Source organism: Nannobrachium achirus (assembly GCF_963921795.1).
Source record: "Nannobrachium achirus genome assembly, chromosome: 20".
NCBI classification, from domain to species: Eukaryota; Metazoa; Chordata; class Actinopteri; order Myctophiformes; family Myctophidae; genus Nannobrachium; species Nannobrachium achirus.
In genome coordinates this window covers 19,015,695-19,031,370 of record NC_137827.1, presented here as the reverse complement: position 1 = coordinate 19,031,370, position 15,676 = coordinate 19,015,695, and positions in this window count along the sequence as shown.

Genomic DNA, 15,676 nt, shown 5'->3' with positions numbered 1-15,676 from the left:
CTAAGGGAGTGTGGAACAAAGGAGTCTGGTAATTCCACTGACAGACTGGAGGTGATATGTTCAGGTAAACCAATGATATAGTTACATTATCTTAAATCTATCCGTCCGTCCATATGTCTATTTGCAGCCTGGTTGCCAGAAATATTATTGCCACAAAAATAAACATAGACAATGTTAAAAACATATCTTACTCTAGAATGCTGTCATGAACTGCTGTTTTATTTTGTTGTACCTTTATTTTGTTGTATTTTCATTGTATCATCGTATGTTTCCTGTTTTTTGCCTACTTAGTGTTACCCAGACCCCTAGAAAGAGAGAGTTGCGACACTTCCGTCGACTCCCATAGTAAGCGTGGAAAGCATAGTGGAACGCTAGCTTAGCCTAGCTTACTGGAGCCTGTTCTCATTCCTAGCTAGCCTCTGCTGCTCTTCAGCCCCGTCCGCCCCATTATAACCGAGGCATTTTCACTCGCTGGTAAGTAGACTAAATCACGTCTTTTTCACCCTTTAATAATGGTGTCTACCTTGGAGAGGCCCGTGAATGTGTTTAAAGGGTGAAAAAGACGTAATTTAGTCTACTTACCAGCGAATGAAAATGCCTCGGCTAGAATGGGGGCAGACGGGGCAGGAGAGGAGCAGAGGCTCGCTAAGAATGAGAACAGGCTCCATGCCACGCCACTTCCGTATGCGCAGAGATCAAAACGTGTCGCCACTCTGCTTACACTGCTCTGGTGTTACTGTCTTGTCTTGTCTCACCTCCCTGTAATTGTTAAGTTTTCTCCACCTGTGTCCTGTTAGTCCTGTGTTTTTTAGTTTGGTCCTTGCCAGTTTATTAGTGATTGCCAAAGCTGTCTCACACCCTGACTGTTTGAAGGTCTTATGAATTACCCAGTAAATGCCTGTCGTTTGCAAATTCATTCAAATTTTAGGTTAAATGAGACACAAAATAAAATGCTCAGTAGGTAGAGCCGAAACGTTTTGGGTTCTATCCCGGACATTGACAAGCAAATGAGTAGCAGTAGCACACATACAACATGATATCTAAATAATAAAATAATATCTAACTTTACATGAGTGTGTTTATAGATCTGTTGTTTCCGCCAATTACCTGTCTTGTTACAGATCTGCTGTTTAAGCCAATCATCACCTTGGTGAACAACATAAACAGGGCTTCTGGGGGGCAGCAGCAGGGGCTTCAAGTGATCGAGGGTTCCAGCTTCAAAATCAGCTGCTCTATCCGGCCACAGTACCCAGGAGGATCCTTCCACCTCACCTTCACTGGATCCAACACAACACAATCCTACACCAAGCCAGCTGTCAATCACTCTGACAAATTACTGTTTCCTGCAGCAGACCCCACTGAATTCAACCCAACACACAACCCCACAGGATCCAACCCAACACACACCCTCACTGAATCCAACCCAACACACAACCCCACAGGATCCAACCCAACACACACCCTCACTGAATCCAACCCAACACACACCCCCACTGAATCCAACCCAACACACACCCCCACTGAATCCAACCCAACACACAACCCCACTGAATCCAACCCAACACACAACCCCACAGGATCCAACCCAACATACAACCCCACTGAATCCCACACAACACACATCCCTGCTGAATCCCACACAACACAGAACCCCACTGAATCCCACACAACACACAACCAGACAGCTGTCAATCACTCTGACAACTTTCTGTTTGCCAACTTCCTTTTTCCTGCAGCAAACAGGCCCGGATTGACAGTAGGGAGTAGAGGGACGATTCCCGGTGGACTGCACCGCCGCCACGGTGCCGCCGCGCCCCATCCCCCCCCCCAAAAAAAAAGAAAGATAAATTTCTCCTAGCCTCAGGCCAGCTACAGCCAGTGCAGCGCAGCGCTTGATTGTGCTTTAAACTGGCGTGGTGCCTCCTGAAAAAAAATAAAAAGATCGCCTTTGCAGGCCACATAGCCAGCAGCAGCAGGGCTTCATAGTGCAGCCCTGCCTGTGTAACTTGACACCACAGCTGGCCTGTGCTGACAGCTACTCGCCCCCTCCCCTCTCTAAACAGAAAAGCAACGTGTGTTTTCTCCCCAAGCAAGGGATTAGTCAAAAAGGACAGCAATCAACTTTTTTTTTAGAAGAATCAATGCGTGATTGGTTAGTTTGGCTTTCTGGCCAGGCCCTACCACAAGCATGCTCACAGACAGACCGACCGGCTAAGGAAGGCAGCACACAAACACATGTCTGACTGAGGATAGTGGCCAGACAGCAGAGAGAAGAAGGCGACAAAATAAAGAAATAAATGGTTAAATTATGGACCCCAACCCCAGCCCCATAGCCCCACAAAGAAAAAGAGAAAACATGGAGCTGAAGGGAGAGAAGGATGGGGGGAAATGTTATACTGACTGAAATGTTCAAAGCTTCAGCATGCAGTCTTCTAGTAAGAATGATGCAGCAACAAGTAAGTTGTTTCAATATAAACACTGGTTCTTCTCAAGTTTCTCAACATGCATGTGGATCCCTAGGGGAGCATTAGGCCAGATACATTCATTGCCATTATTAGGATTATTAAGAACACAATTTGTTCCATTTTGTACCCTAACAAAGTTAGACCATTTTAATAGCATGAACACAAATTGCTGTCTGTAATGACTCTCAAGTTACACTTGAGGGTTTGGAGGAAACATTTGGTGGATACTAGTATGCACAACTGTAAAATAACTGGTGCAATTTTGTGTTGGAGCGCCTCTGTGCGGCTGCAGAGTTAAGGTGCTATCTATCCCTGAGACCACACGACACTACTAAGTGATTATGCTAATGTATGGACAGAAGTTAAGAAATGGGAAACATTGTACTGAGTTGGAGTTTCATACACCATCTTCAGGCATATTCTACACTATTGTTGTCATTTTATATATAATTTGAGCTTGACTGTGATACATGTGGCTACCTGATTGATTGATGTTTTTGTGGGATAGAGAAAAATGTGAAGCTGCTGTGCTGTTGAAACAGACAATCTGTAAGCTAGCTATGTGGTATGTTGTTTGTAGGGTGGAGGCCAGTGCTTGTTAGTTCCAGCAATGTCTTCCTAACTGAATAGGAGGTTCCATAGCACTACTAGCAGAATAACCCAGTACGCAAATAGCGCCATCTTGGATATGGCGCAATGCATTCCGGGTATTCGCAAAGGTCTCTGGGATTGTTTGGGTCCATGCGCATCCAACGCTAGGGGCGCATCTCAGAGCCGCAATTGGGTTTGATGATAGTCTTGGAGGATGACGGACGCAGATGACCAATATAGTAATTTAAATGTTCCTCATCTAAGACGCTATCTATTAGACCGTGACATTGTTGTGTCAAATGCATTAAAGAAGGATTTAGTTGCCTGTTGCCGTGCAGCATGTATTTTAAATCTGCAACCACCAAAACAATACGTTACAGATTACAGAAATAGAGGACCAGAGGAGGTCCAAACTCATTTTAGATGGGGGTATAATTTGTCTTCCCGATCCCGATACCCTCCGAAACGGCTGGGATTGGGAAGACGTCATGCTATCCACAGTTGTTACAAAGTGCTATAGAAGTAAGTCTAATAGTCCGTTATTGTCTCCAGGTTGGCAGAGGTAGCGCCCAGGATTACATTAGATAATATAATTAATTGACACCGAACATGGGTTACAACATCGTGGGATAAAAACAAACAAACAAATAAATATTAAGTCTATTAATAAGAATCAAATCACGTTTGCTGCAATAAATAGGCATATATGCCATTGACTGTTAAAATATTGAATTGGCTCTTAATTATAAAGACCACCGGCTATGTGGCCGCCTGGCCAAATGCTGTTATTAGGCTATTTTATAATTTAAGCCTATTATTGTTATTATTATTATTATTTCGATAAAGTAGAACAACCATTAAAAATTCATAATCATTTAAAGTTTGTATCGTGCTCGGACTCTCTGTCCTGACAGCTTGCTGCTGCTGCTGTTATAGATCAGCCTATTTGTCGTACGATGGTGTTGCGCGCTGAAAATATCAGAGCTACAGGCTCACAACACGTCTCAACTCGCCAGGTTGAGAGCTTGTATATCTGCCATTTAGATATGCAGAAACACCGTCGTACGGCGATGGCTCGAAGCACATTTTCTCCAATTTATCAGCGCGGTGTACGGGACTTCTTGGTTCGCTTGGAGTCGGGGTTTAGGTTTACTGTTATGACAAACAGAACCGGGCGTGATCTGAACCGGACCCGGTTGAGGATAATAAAACAGGGATACAAACTTCTATGGGTCGTGGAATCAGTGCCACTTGGATATGAGCAAGAACAGTGACTGTCTGATCACAGCAATGGATGGATTAAGTGCCAAGAAAAGTGGTGAAAGTTGGTGACGATGCAGGCAAGTTGCTTGCGCCATCATGACATAACATTAACAAAACAAAACATGTTTGCATATTAAGGTTGAATGAGATGTAAAAGCCCAAATCATATGAATTGGTAGGCTACTGTGCGACCGCATCGCGCAAGCAGTTCCCTTGCGCCCACTTTATTCATTTTATTTTTTGGCAAGCCCTCTGAGTCTGCACGAGTAGATTAATATAGACATTATTTTGTTAATTATAAAAACAGTAACAGATTGCATCTGTGATAAAGTGGAAGAAGTGCAGCGCTAAAACAGTTTAATAATCGGCACGTAGAGAGCAAAGACGCGTACACTCAAAGCATATCCCAAGCAGCTGAGACGCTCATGGACCCATTTACTCCCAGATAGCTTTGCGCTTACCCCCAATGCAACGCGAAATATCCAAGATGGCGGTATTTGCGAACTGGGTTATGGAACTACTAGCAGATAGTGATGATTCTAACTGAATATAAGATTATTCCGGGGGAGAGGTGCATGCAGAGCTCTACTCAGTGATAATACAGTACAGTACTAGATTGTACAGTTTTACATTGAACATTGGCGTTTGCATATAATATTGATATAGTAAGCTGACATCTAAATGCTTTGCTGACAAAATAATACTATATTTTTATTTAATTGCATACCATATAAATAATATGGACTGGATATAGAACACTTTCTAGTGTGACTGTTGGTATATATGGAATAATGATTTTCAGTGATTACTTAGCCCATGTGGAAAGGAAAAATGCTGTAACTGTTGTCTTCATATGATTGCTCCTGTGACATACTGCACTGTCTGCACAGAAGCGAGTGTTGTAGTGACTACTTCTGTAGGCCTACAGTGGGTGGTATATATTAGTATATTATTTTTTTATGTGTTTTGTTTTACAAGAAACATCTCAGCCAAACAGAACTGAAGCTCTGTAAGGCTGTCACATGTGTGTGAGTGCGGGTGGCAGGCGCGTTCATGTGTTTTCATGTTGCCTAGTGTTTGGGTAGGGTGGCCTGGAAGGGTGTATGGGTCCCTATGGACCAGACAGGCCCAGTCCGGCCCTGAGCAAACCACACCCACCACGGAAACTACAGATGTACTTACCACATCTATGTTTTTAATCACAACTTCTCCTCTAAGAGTGAGGTCCTCTCTATCGCTATCACAGGTTTGTTCTTTTCAAGTCACGATATGAACCCCAATCAAGCACTTGTATGGCACGTATTGATAAATGTTTGGCATGTTCATGTGATATTGTATCATATTTCTCTCACAGCTTCTCATCTGACAACCAACATCATCAAATGTATACTCATAGTGCCGGTCCTGTTGATCATAATAACATGTGGTCTCTATCATCTCTGGAAGGTAATTATACATCTTTATTTAACACACGGCTGGAATTAAGTAGTTGCACTGTTGGTATATGAGAGCCGCATCTGATCCAGTAAATTTAAGTTGGGTGCTGCTGTGTTTCTCCAGGTCACCAGAGGGCGTTGTGCAGGAGCACATAACACTGAGGCAGTTTATTATAATGTAGGACGGGGGAACGTTGAGATAGTTTATTACAACGTTGCTAGTTCTGATGCTGAAGCTGCTGGACCCAGTGAAGAGACAGAATACCACCTGTATGAGGAGATAGATATACAAGATGGACCCAGTGAAGAGACAGAATACCACCAGTATGAGGAGGTGGATCTACAAGGAGGTGCTGTGGATCTACAAGGAGCTGCTGAAGTGGCAGGAAGAGGCAGGAGACCACCTGTGTATGAGGTGGATCTCTAAAGGCCAATCTGTGCATCGGAGTGACAAGTGTCGAACAACACGTCACACTATACGTGTCTCAGCGTTACTGTATATTAAGGCTGGGCAATATATCGAAAATGTATCGATATCGAGGTATCAACATGCAAGGTATACATATCGATGAAGACGGCTTGAAATGAGGTATTGGTGTATGTGTCAAATGAATTAACAGACACACTATGCATGCACGTAGCACAAACAAAAAAGCAGTCCATCTCTAACCATGTGTGGTTATTTCAATAAAACCTAACCTACCTAACCCTTCTATGTGTAATGTGCAGTGTGCTTGCAAGTTGCAGGATATGCTATTAATTATCTGGGTTAGGCATGCAGTGGCCCTAAAGCAGAAAAACATAAAAAACTATATAATGCAATTGTTTTTACTAATATCATGAGTAATATCGATAACGTTATCGAATATCGAAGGTTTTCCTAATATCACCCAGCCTTACTTATACTGTCTAAATGCTAGGTATACATATCGATGAAGACGGTATGTATACCTCGTGCATCTTCCCAACCAATTAGAGTGTGTGTCATTTCATTAAGCATCTGCAGCCTTTCATCTTTCCAGAGATTTTGCACGATACAGTCGGCAAAGATCCTCCACGAGTCCACAACGCGTTCTCTGGACCCTTGAAGTCCCTATCGTAGCACAACGAGTCGGTCGACACTTGACACTCAAAGCACCTACAGGTCCATTTGGTTCCATTTGAACATTCTCTGAGTTAATGGCCCCAAAGAGGTCTATTTGAACCCTGGGGTGGTCCCTGCACCTGAGAAACCGTGAACTTTGTACTGTAACTTAATTAGTGTAGACTGTTGTTTGAAGTTGAACTGAATGTTGGTATTGGTCCATAATGGACTAATGCCCTTTATGGATGAGCCAATAGGATCCATCCAACTATTCAAACCATTATGGTTATGTGTTTTTTCTAAAGCACATGGAGCTGAATGCTTATTAATGTCTGTAAAAATCACTATTGTCATCTGACAACACTTAAGTTTATACAATATGTTATGTTTTATTTTTACATTTTATGTTACCTTAATAAATAATGAAAAATGTAAAATAAAGATTTGAGTAAAACAAAGTGCTACACTGTTTCAGAAGGGTTGCATCTTGGATGACATTGTTTTTTATTTCTTCTTCTCCAAAGCAACTTCACATTATTTTCTGGAAAAGTACAAATATTAAAAAGGTGGACAATTCTTCCCAAAAGAAATGCAGATCTACAAGCTCACAATGCGTTTGGGTTGCAATACATTGTGAGCATATAGATCTGCTATTTCTCACTGAATGTCCACCCCAGAATAGAATAGGGACGCTAGGGTTTGAGTGGTTAATGTGTGTCTTCAGAGTGCAGCGGATGTGTGCTGGCAGTGAAGCTCCTCTCACACAGCTCCACATTGCTGTCCAGCCTACTGAAGCTGCTGGTGTATTCATCTGTGAGCAGCTCTGACAGCAGGGCCTCAGAGAGAGAGCTGAGGCTCTGATGATCACCCTCTGTGTCTCCGTCAGACTCAGAACCCCTTGGCGTCATGTCCCACGTCTCCTCGGTGTGTGTCAACATGCACTCCTCTAGCAGGGTGTGTAACTGGTCCTCTGAGAGTGGTGGTGGTGACATAGACTGCAAGGAGACAACATGAGGAGAGTTGTTATTAGGGACTTTATGCTCGGACGGTCTTCAGGACAGCTCCGCTAGGCAGAGGTATGGCTGCTATGACGCAATCGCCGTAGCGGTCCAAATTGTTAAGCAAACAGCCGCTGGCGACGGGTTCCCACCCATTTTACTGAACTCTTCCCATGGAGACGCATCTATGCAGCAGGCGTTGTAGCCACTACATGGCCTACTTGTGCACAAGGCACAAGTTGGCCCTCGACAGAGTGCAGTTCTAGTTGTATCCGTTTCTGGTATCCCTAGCTAGTACATCGTCACTGTCGGGCAGAAACCTTGTATCTCCAAGTTTCAGATTTGTACATTTTTTTCGCAAAGTAAAGCCCTGCTTCACCATAGAAGGCCGTCGCCTCGCGGTGCGAGGCGTTGTGTGCTTGTAGATCGGCTGTTTTCACTAGTTTGAATCATTTATTAAATGATAAATGCAAAACGAACGGTTTTGGACACACAAGGTTTTCACCCGACAACGACGACATACTGTACCTGACACACGCTGGGGTTGGTGTAGAATAGCTGCTATGACCATAGGGTTCATACCTGACACATGTTGTCGTTGCTGCAGCAGCTTGGAACACGAAGGCAACCTTCAGCAGAGCGGAGGAGTTGGAGAGTGGAGTCGATGTGGATCAGCTGCTCCATGCTGGATGGTTCCGGGGTGTAACCCTGGCCTGGTGGCACCCACACAGCCCACACATCATCCTGCATGGGACAGTCACAATACTGTCACGTGACGTCACAGGTGTACAGGTGTAAAGCAGTGGGTGAAATTATTTTTTGTACTTTAAAAAAAAAAGGGAAAGGATAGAGGTAGAGTACAAGAACAGAAAACGAACTATTGCACCATTAATGTCAAAACGTAATTATTAATAGTTAAAACTTAAAGTTCCTAACTCATTACAATCACCAGCAGTGGCTCTGAACAGTTAATGTATTAGGGGCTAACTTAGAGTGAGCCGATGGGACTCCTATACAACAGTTAATGACTTAAACCATTTGAACTCTTGGGAACATTTGCCAGAAATAGACCGATATGCAAGATCAGATATTTCTGGTGAAGAGATGAGTGGAGAATGCAGGTAAAAAGAACGGTACATTGTAACTCAGATCTGTTTATACTAAGAATAGAGGGTTTGCTAGTATTTTGCCAGTCTGCGTCAGTAGGTATTCTCTCCTGGATGTTGACCGTTCAGCTCAATGGAGCTCTCCCCAGTATGCAGAGAAATGCCAGAGGTTTTAACAGGTGCCTCTTCCTCACAATGTTGACGTAAGGCTCTCATTCTGTCATTAGGAAACAGTGGGAGGGTGGAGGGCTCACCAGAGTAAGCTTGAGGTAAGCTTGGTCTCGGATAGATGCCCTGATGCTTGGGGCCAAACCCTTCTTCATTTGTGACCAAATGTTTGATAACTTCAATGAATACTTTATTAGTCAAAAAAGTAAACGGCAGGTAGTACAGTCATACATTTAGGCTAAAAGGATATAACACCCTTGGGAGTATGTTGTGGTCCTATAACGAGTTAAGTGTGCAACACTGCACCTCTTCCAGCACACGATAGAAGGTCTCCGTCATGTCCTCATACCGTACCTCACTGTCTGCTCCCATGGCACTGTCCTCATCCTCATCCTCATCCTCATTCTCCTCCTCCTCAGGTCCCCCGAGGAGCTCGGACAGCCGTTGCTTCTCTGCCTGGCTCATCGTCAACGCATGGCTCCCTTTGGCCAGCTATTAGATTGTTAAAGAGAAAAGTCATCAATCCGATCTAGGGGTGTAACGTTACATTTTAATAGCGATTCGATACATATCACGATACATGGTTGACGATATGATACATGGATGATATTGGTTCATTCATGGCGATACGATACGATTCGATTCAACAATTTAAAATCGATATAGTAACTATTTAGCAAAGAAATTAAATCTGTGTGAAAGGTGTGGATAGTGCAGGTTTTTAAGGGAAACATGTATTATTATGGATATAAATAAGTAAACACTGATTATCTGCCAAATACATGGACATTGTATACTGACAAACCTGCACCTTGACATGAACCCAGAGATTACACACATTTATCGATAGACTAGTGTAGCTATATGGAATGGAAAAGTGATTAAACCCCTCCTTTTAAAATGTTCTTCTTAAAAATGCTAAATACAATGCACAAGTAGGTAGTATCGATACAATCGATTCTTTGCACTGCCGATTCGATACGATACAAAATAAAACGATGCGATTCGATTTTAGCTGTTTTCATTTCGATCTACTTCGATTTTTTAAGTTAAAAACGATATTTCGATGCAGTTACTATATCGTTACACCCCTAATCAGATCACATCAAGTTCCGTCGCGCAATGGTGTCGCACTGAGAGCGGCAGAGAACAGCGGACCTACAGATGAAGCATGAATCGGGCCTGAAGACATAAAGGCCTGAAAAATATGTCCTATCACATGATAATTTGTAATTCTCAGACCCTGATGAAGGCCAAACTTGGACGCTGATGAAGGCCACACTTGGCCGAAACGCGTAGGTCATTTTTTTAACCTTGCTGCCATGATTTAAATACCATGAATAATACAGAGTTGCCTTGGATCCTCTCTGAGTTCCCCACCTCATCTTTGCACCTTTTTTGATACCACTACAGAATGGAATGGAACTAGAATTTCTATTGGTCCTAACATTGTAATTTGTACTGGGAAACTAAGGTCAAAAACTGTTATACAGTCAAAAGTCAGGACAACATTTTTGGCATATTTTTCTTTGTCGATGAAATTAACACTGATGTGAACTTTGACATACCTGGATGTTCTTCTTGACAAAGTCTTGGTGTTTTCTCTCGGGAGCTCCACAGAGGCTGTCTTCACACCCATCTGGCTCCTTCTCCTCCTGACCCAAGCCACAAGTCCTCACCGTCTTCATCACCACACCTGGTTCCCTGTCACCTGTTGGAGAAACGTAAAATGTTTTTTTTTTTTTCTTTTTTTATGTAGAAAATTAAGAACAAAAATGCTTTGGAAAATTGTTGAAAATAATGTAGTATATATGTATATAGTTTTAACATGCTCGGTACATCATTATCAGACCTACATTTTTACATTTCTTGTTTATCCCCAAAATGGGGATATACAGTCTTCTTCAGTAATAGAATAGGTTTTGGAGCTTTAAACCACTGTAGGTTTTGGAGCTTTAAACCACTGTGCAGATGTTTTACCTTCTCCGCAACCTCTAGAGTAGTGACATCAAAGATATCTGCACTGATCTGTACCAAGTTAAGAAAAGAAGCAGCAACATGTTTCCTATGTTATCTGGCACCCTCTAGTGTTCAATGTAGACAGCAGCACAACTATCAAGCTTAAATAATAGTGACAGAAAAGAACAGAATATAGTTCAATTGTGGCACCATATTCTGGGAGCAACTGTCTTTTCCTCTACAGATTTGAGTCTGGGAACCCAGAACTTAAATACTTAATTCAAAATTCTTCAGCAAAATAGCCAATCTACAAGCTTGCGTGGTGACGCGCAGATCAGTTCTTGAAGATGGACTATTTTATCTTTTTATGAGTTTCTTTTTTATGACGGATGGAAAAAGGTTCTGGAGTTCTCTTCTTTTTTCCCCCTCTTTTTTTAAGCCATAACTTACATTGCTCCTGGTGTCTGCTGTCCCAGTCGTATTCATTTTCAGGGACTTGCGTTCCAAAGACAGGCTCAAAGTCAACTTCCTCTTTGGGACCTTGACAATGATAATGGATCTCCATGAGTGAATGTTGTTTTATGGAAGGGTTGTAAACGTACCACTAACTGTAACTGCATTAGAATGTTGTTTTATGGAAGGTTTTAAACATACCACTAACTGTAGCCAGAGCCAAAAACAGCCTTGTGTTCTCTGCTTCAGTGGCACATTCAGAAGACTTTTCATGTTTATTCTGTTGCAGAGACATTGAGAAGTTTATTATAACACAGTGGATCGGACAACAGTGTTGCATGCCATTATGGGAGCGTGTCGCTGTTACTACATGTCATCTTTTCGACACCCGACTCTAACCCTCACCCTAACCTTAACCTCTGTGGAGTGAGTCGCTAACACTCCGGTCGAAATGATGGGCAAAAGCCAGATTTCCCCGCCATTATCACAGGGACAGAAATATTTTATGTTGTAATATTTTTTCTTCCCAAATTATAGGGGTGGATATTGGCAAGAATCTCGCGATGCAATACGTATCACAATACTTGGGTCATGATGCAATAGAATCACGATATATTGCGAAACTTTGCGATACGATACTATTGCGATACTATTGCGATGTATCGGCTTTAAAAGCTGAAGGCGCTGCTCTAATGTTGTTTTCGTTGTTCGCAGCTATTTTCTCGAGAGACCTCACTCACTGAACCATGGGAAGGGGAAGTACAGTAGCTATTATAGTACTAGCGGCAGTGGAGTGTGTGGACTGGACTTCTACCATTGGTTCCTATGCATGGGAACATATTTTATTTTCCTCAAAATATTGCGATACTACGGCCTGAAGTATCGATACAGTATTGGCAAATAAACTATCAAGATGTATTGCCAGTTATGCCAATTAATTCCTCCCCACAATTCCTCCCTATGTGTTCTCACTGCTGTTGTATCCTATCAGTAACAGTTACAGTTACAGTATCAGTTAAGTGAGGAGCCCCCTCCGGAAGGACACAGAGCCTCCGTGCTACTCCTCCCGCCCAACACTCCCTGCTAACAGGTGCCGCCCAGCCCGTAGGACTAGGAGCATGTCTGCAGTGACAGATATCACCCTCCCCACCTGGCTTCCCTCCCCTGAACATGGGCCAATTCACCCTTTGTCAAGTCCCACCCGTTGTCCCGCCCCTCTTTTCTCCCATTGGTTGCTGTGTCTTGGTGGGACAAAAGTCCTTTCTCTCCATCCACTACCATTGAAATTCAGTTGCTTCTTATTGTTATTTTGTGTATTCAATTCTCATTTTAAACTTGGTTTCAGTAAAAAGGAGCCTCTCAGGTGCAGTATAGTGACTGGGCGTGTTTTTACATCTTCAAAAATGATGTTTTAGCAAATTCAACATAAAAAGGCGGAACCAGGGTGGGACAAGGCAGAAAGAGTCTGCTGGTTGGTCAGTCAGGGACCAATCAGAAGGCTGACAAAGGGTGAATTGTGTTTGTATAGAAGATGCTCGACAAAACCGGATGCACTGCAGTTGGTTCCTAATCCTAGACTCTGTGTTGGTCGGCAGGTAGTGTCTGCGCCACCAGAGCACCCTTAAGCCGTTCAAACCCTCACTATTTGGCAGAAATAGTTCAAGCTCACAACGCACTGCATTTTCAACAAAGCTATTTAGTGTTGTAGAGTGAAAACAGGACGGTGCCTAGTAAGGAACCGTTTGAATCTGGTCAACTAAATATAGGGTCAGGTGAAAGAGAATTGATCAAAATATACAGTATGACCTTGGTCAGTGGTTCTAAATCTTTTCAGGCCACAGTTATAACTGGGTTATAAGTTAACTGGTTTACTTTAAAAGTGACCATTTTTAGACGGCTAGGCTTAGATTAGACATTGATTAGCTGGGTCCTCAGATGTGTGCATACCAGCAGTTCCAGCCATAGTTTCTCTTTGAGATCGCGCCCTTGGGCCTTGACTTCTTTTTCTTTGAGGACCTTTGAAGCCAGAATGTCATCGAGCCTTTGCATTTCTTCAAAGGCTTTCTGGACCTCTGACTCATTGTCTCCATCAGTAACATCTGCATGCAACTGTCCTGGTAGTACAAACATATTTGTTAGACAGATAGGCTATACTGTACATTACAACACCACCACCAAGCCTTTGGCACAAAATCTTTTCAGATGGGGGTCCGCGCAGCCAAACACATACGAACAAATACATACACATTTGAGAACCACTGTTTTACAGCAGAGTTTTATGAACCTTTTCAGGCCGTGGCCCCCCAACAAGAATCATATTTGAACTGGGGACCCCCCACGCTGACAAGCCCTAGGATTTATTATTATTATTATTTTTATTAGGTACTAAAAGGTTTTTAAAATAACTGCCAGGGTTAAAACATTGTCTACTCTGCCCTTGCCAGGATTCAGTGCATTATCACTAACCTTTGAAAATTCATAGAATATTATTCTTCACAACGATCCACATCATCCACTCACCGATTGCTTTAAAACACGTAGTGTTTTTGACACGCGTTGAGAACTACTGTTTTACCGTATGTTCCGTGCAGATTCAACTCCGACCTTCAGTCTAGGTGATAGTCTAGCTTACCTGTGAAGTTGATAGTAGTGTTCTCTTGAGAAGTGCCTTGGTCCTGGTGGGAATACACAGTAGTTAATGGTCATAATCAAGCAACTTTATCATCAGCTTATTATTGATTATGATTATACGTGTTCACATTAGCTTCTGCCAAGTGCAAATTTAAATTCCGATACCATTATGTCTGTCTGGGCTCTGGGGACCCCCAGTGGTCCTTGAGGGGGTCCCCAGCTAATTGATTGATAGTGTAGGAACTAAATGGACCTTTTTTTACAGGACTATAACACTGACTCTGAGAACGTGCAAATAAATTGAGAACCGGGTCCATCTGGTTCCATTTGTACATTCTCAGAGAGTTATGGGGGTTCTTGGCCTATAAATGCACACCAAACATGAAATAAATACAAAGTTTGAGAGCCACTGCCCTATCTCAGTGGTTCTCAACCTGTGTGTCGGAACCCCCATGGGGTCGCCAGTCGCCACATTATTTATTGGAGGTCCCCACCCAGGTGACAGTAAAGTGACAATTTAAGGACTTTTAAAAAACAAGGCCATTACTGCATCAAAACTAGTAATCAACCAAGTTAACTATACTATAAGAACTGTCCAAGCATTGGCCAAATTATCAAATAATATGAGATAATATAAAAATTCAAATAGTTATTTTCACAATATTTATCTGTGGAACAGTCAAACTAAATGTAATGCCTGCAATCCAACTCCAACTCCAAGTGCCTTGTGTGTGTGTGTGTGTGTGTGTGTGTGTGTGTGTGTGTGTGTGTGTGTGTGTGTGTGTGTGTGTGTGTGTGTGTGTGTGTGTGTGTGTGTGTGTGTTACCTGGCTTTCAGGAGCCTCGTCGGTCAGAGCGATGAGTGACAATGAGCCGCTGGACGCACGGCTGCATGTTCGCTCACTGCTAGACGACGCAGGTCGGGAAATGTTCTCCAAGCTGCCTTTGGTAATTTCCATGTTGTCTTATCAGCTCAGCTTACAAGAATGAACCACCACTACAATACAAATCCTGCAGTTGTAGTAGTGAGAGACTCAGAGACAACACATTGGTATAGCAAACCAAGTTATTGTCAACAACACAAGTCTCTCTTTTTCCACTAAAGTTAAAGGACGCAAACTCTCCCGGATGTTGTAACTATGGACATTTACACTGGTTCCTATGGTGACGGAACGAGCTAGACTCACTAGAGGATGCTGCGTTCAAGACAACTCGGAAATAGTTTATTCATATATGATTCAGAATCAGAGTCATCTTTAATATTTGTCACATCACTGGTGTTTTCGTGCGTGCTCCGTCGTTTTCGAGTGTTCTCCGTGAGTTTGCATTAATTGATTGAATACTTTATTAGCAGTTTGTAAAAATATTACAATGGTAAAGCCAAGGATAACACAAAAGGCCCTAAGAGGAGATTTGGGCATATAATTTGGACAAAACACAGCTGCTAGGCCTATTTAATAATTACAGATCAAATTGTGCGTTGAAAAATAGCCGTCTTTTGATTGATTGAAGACTTTATTAGA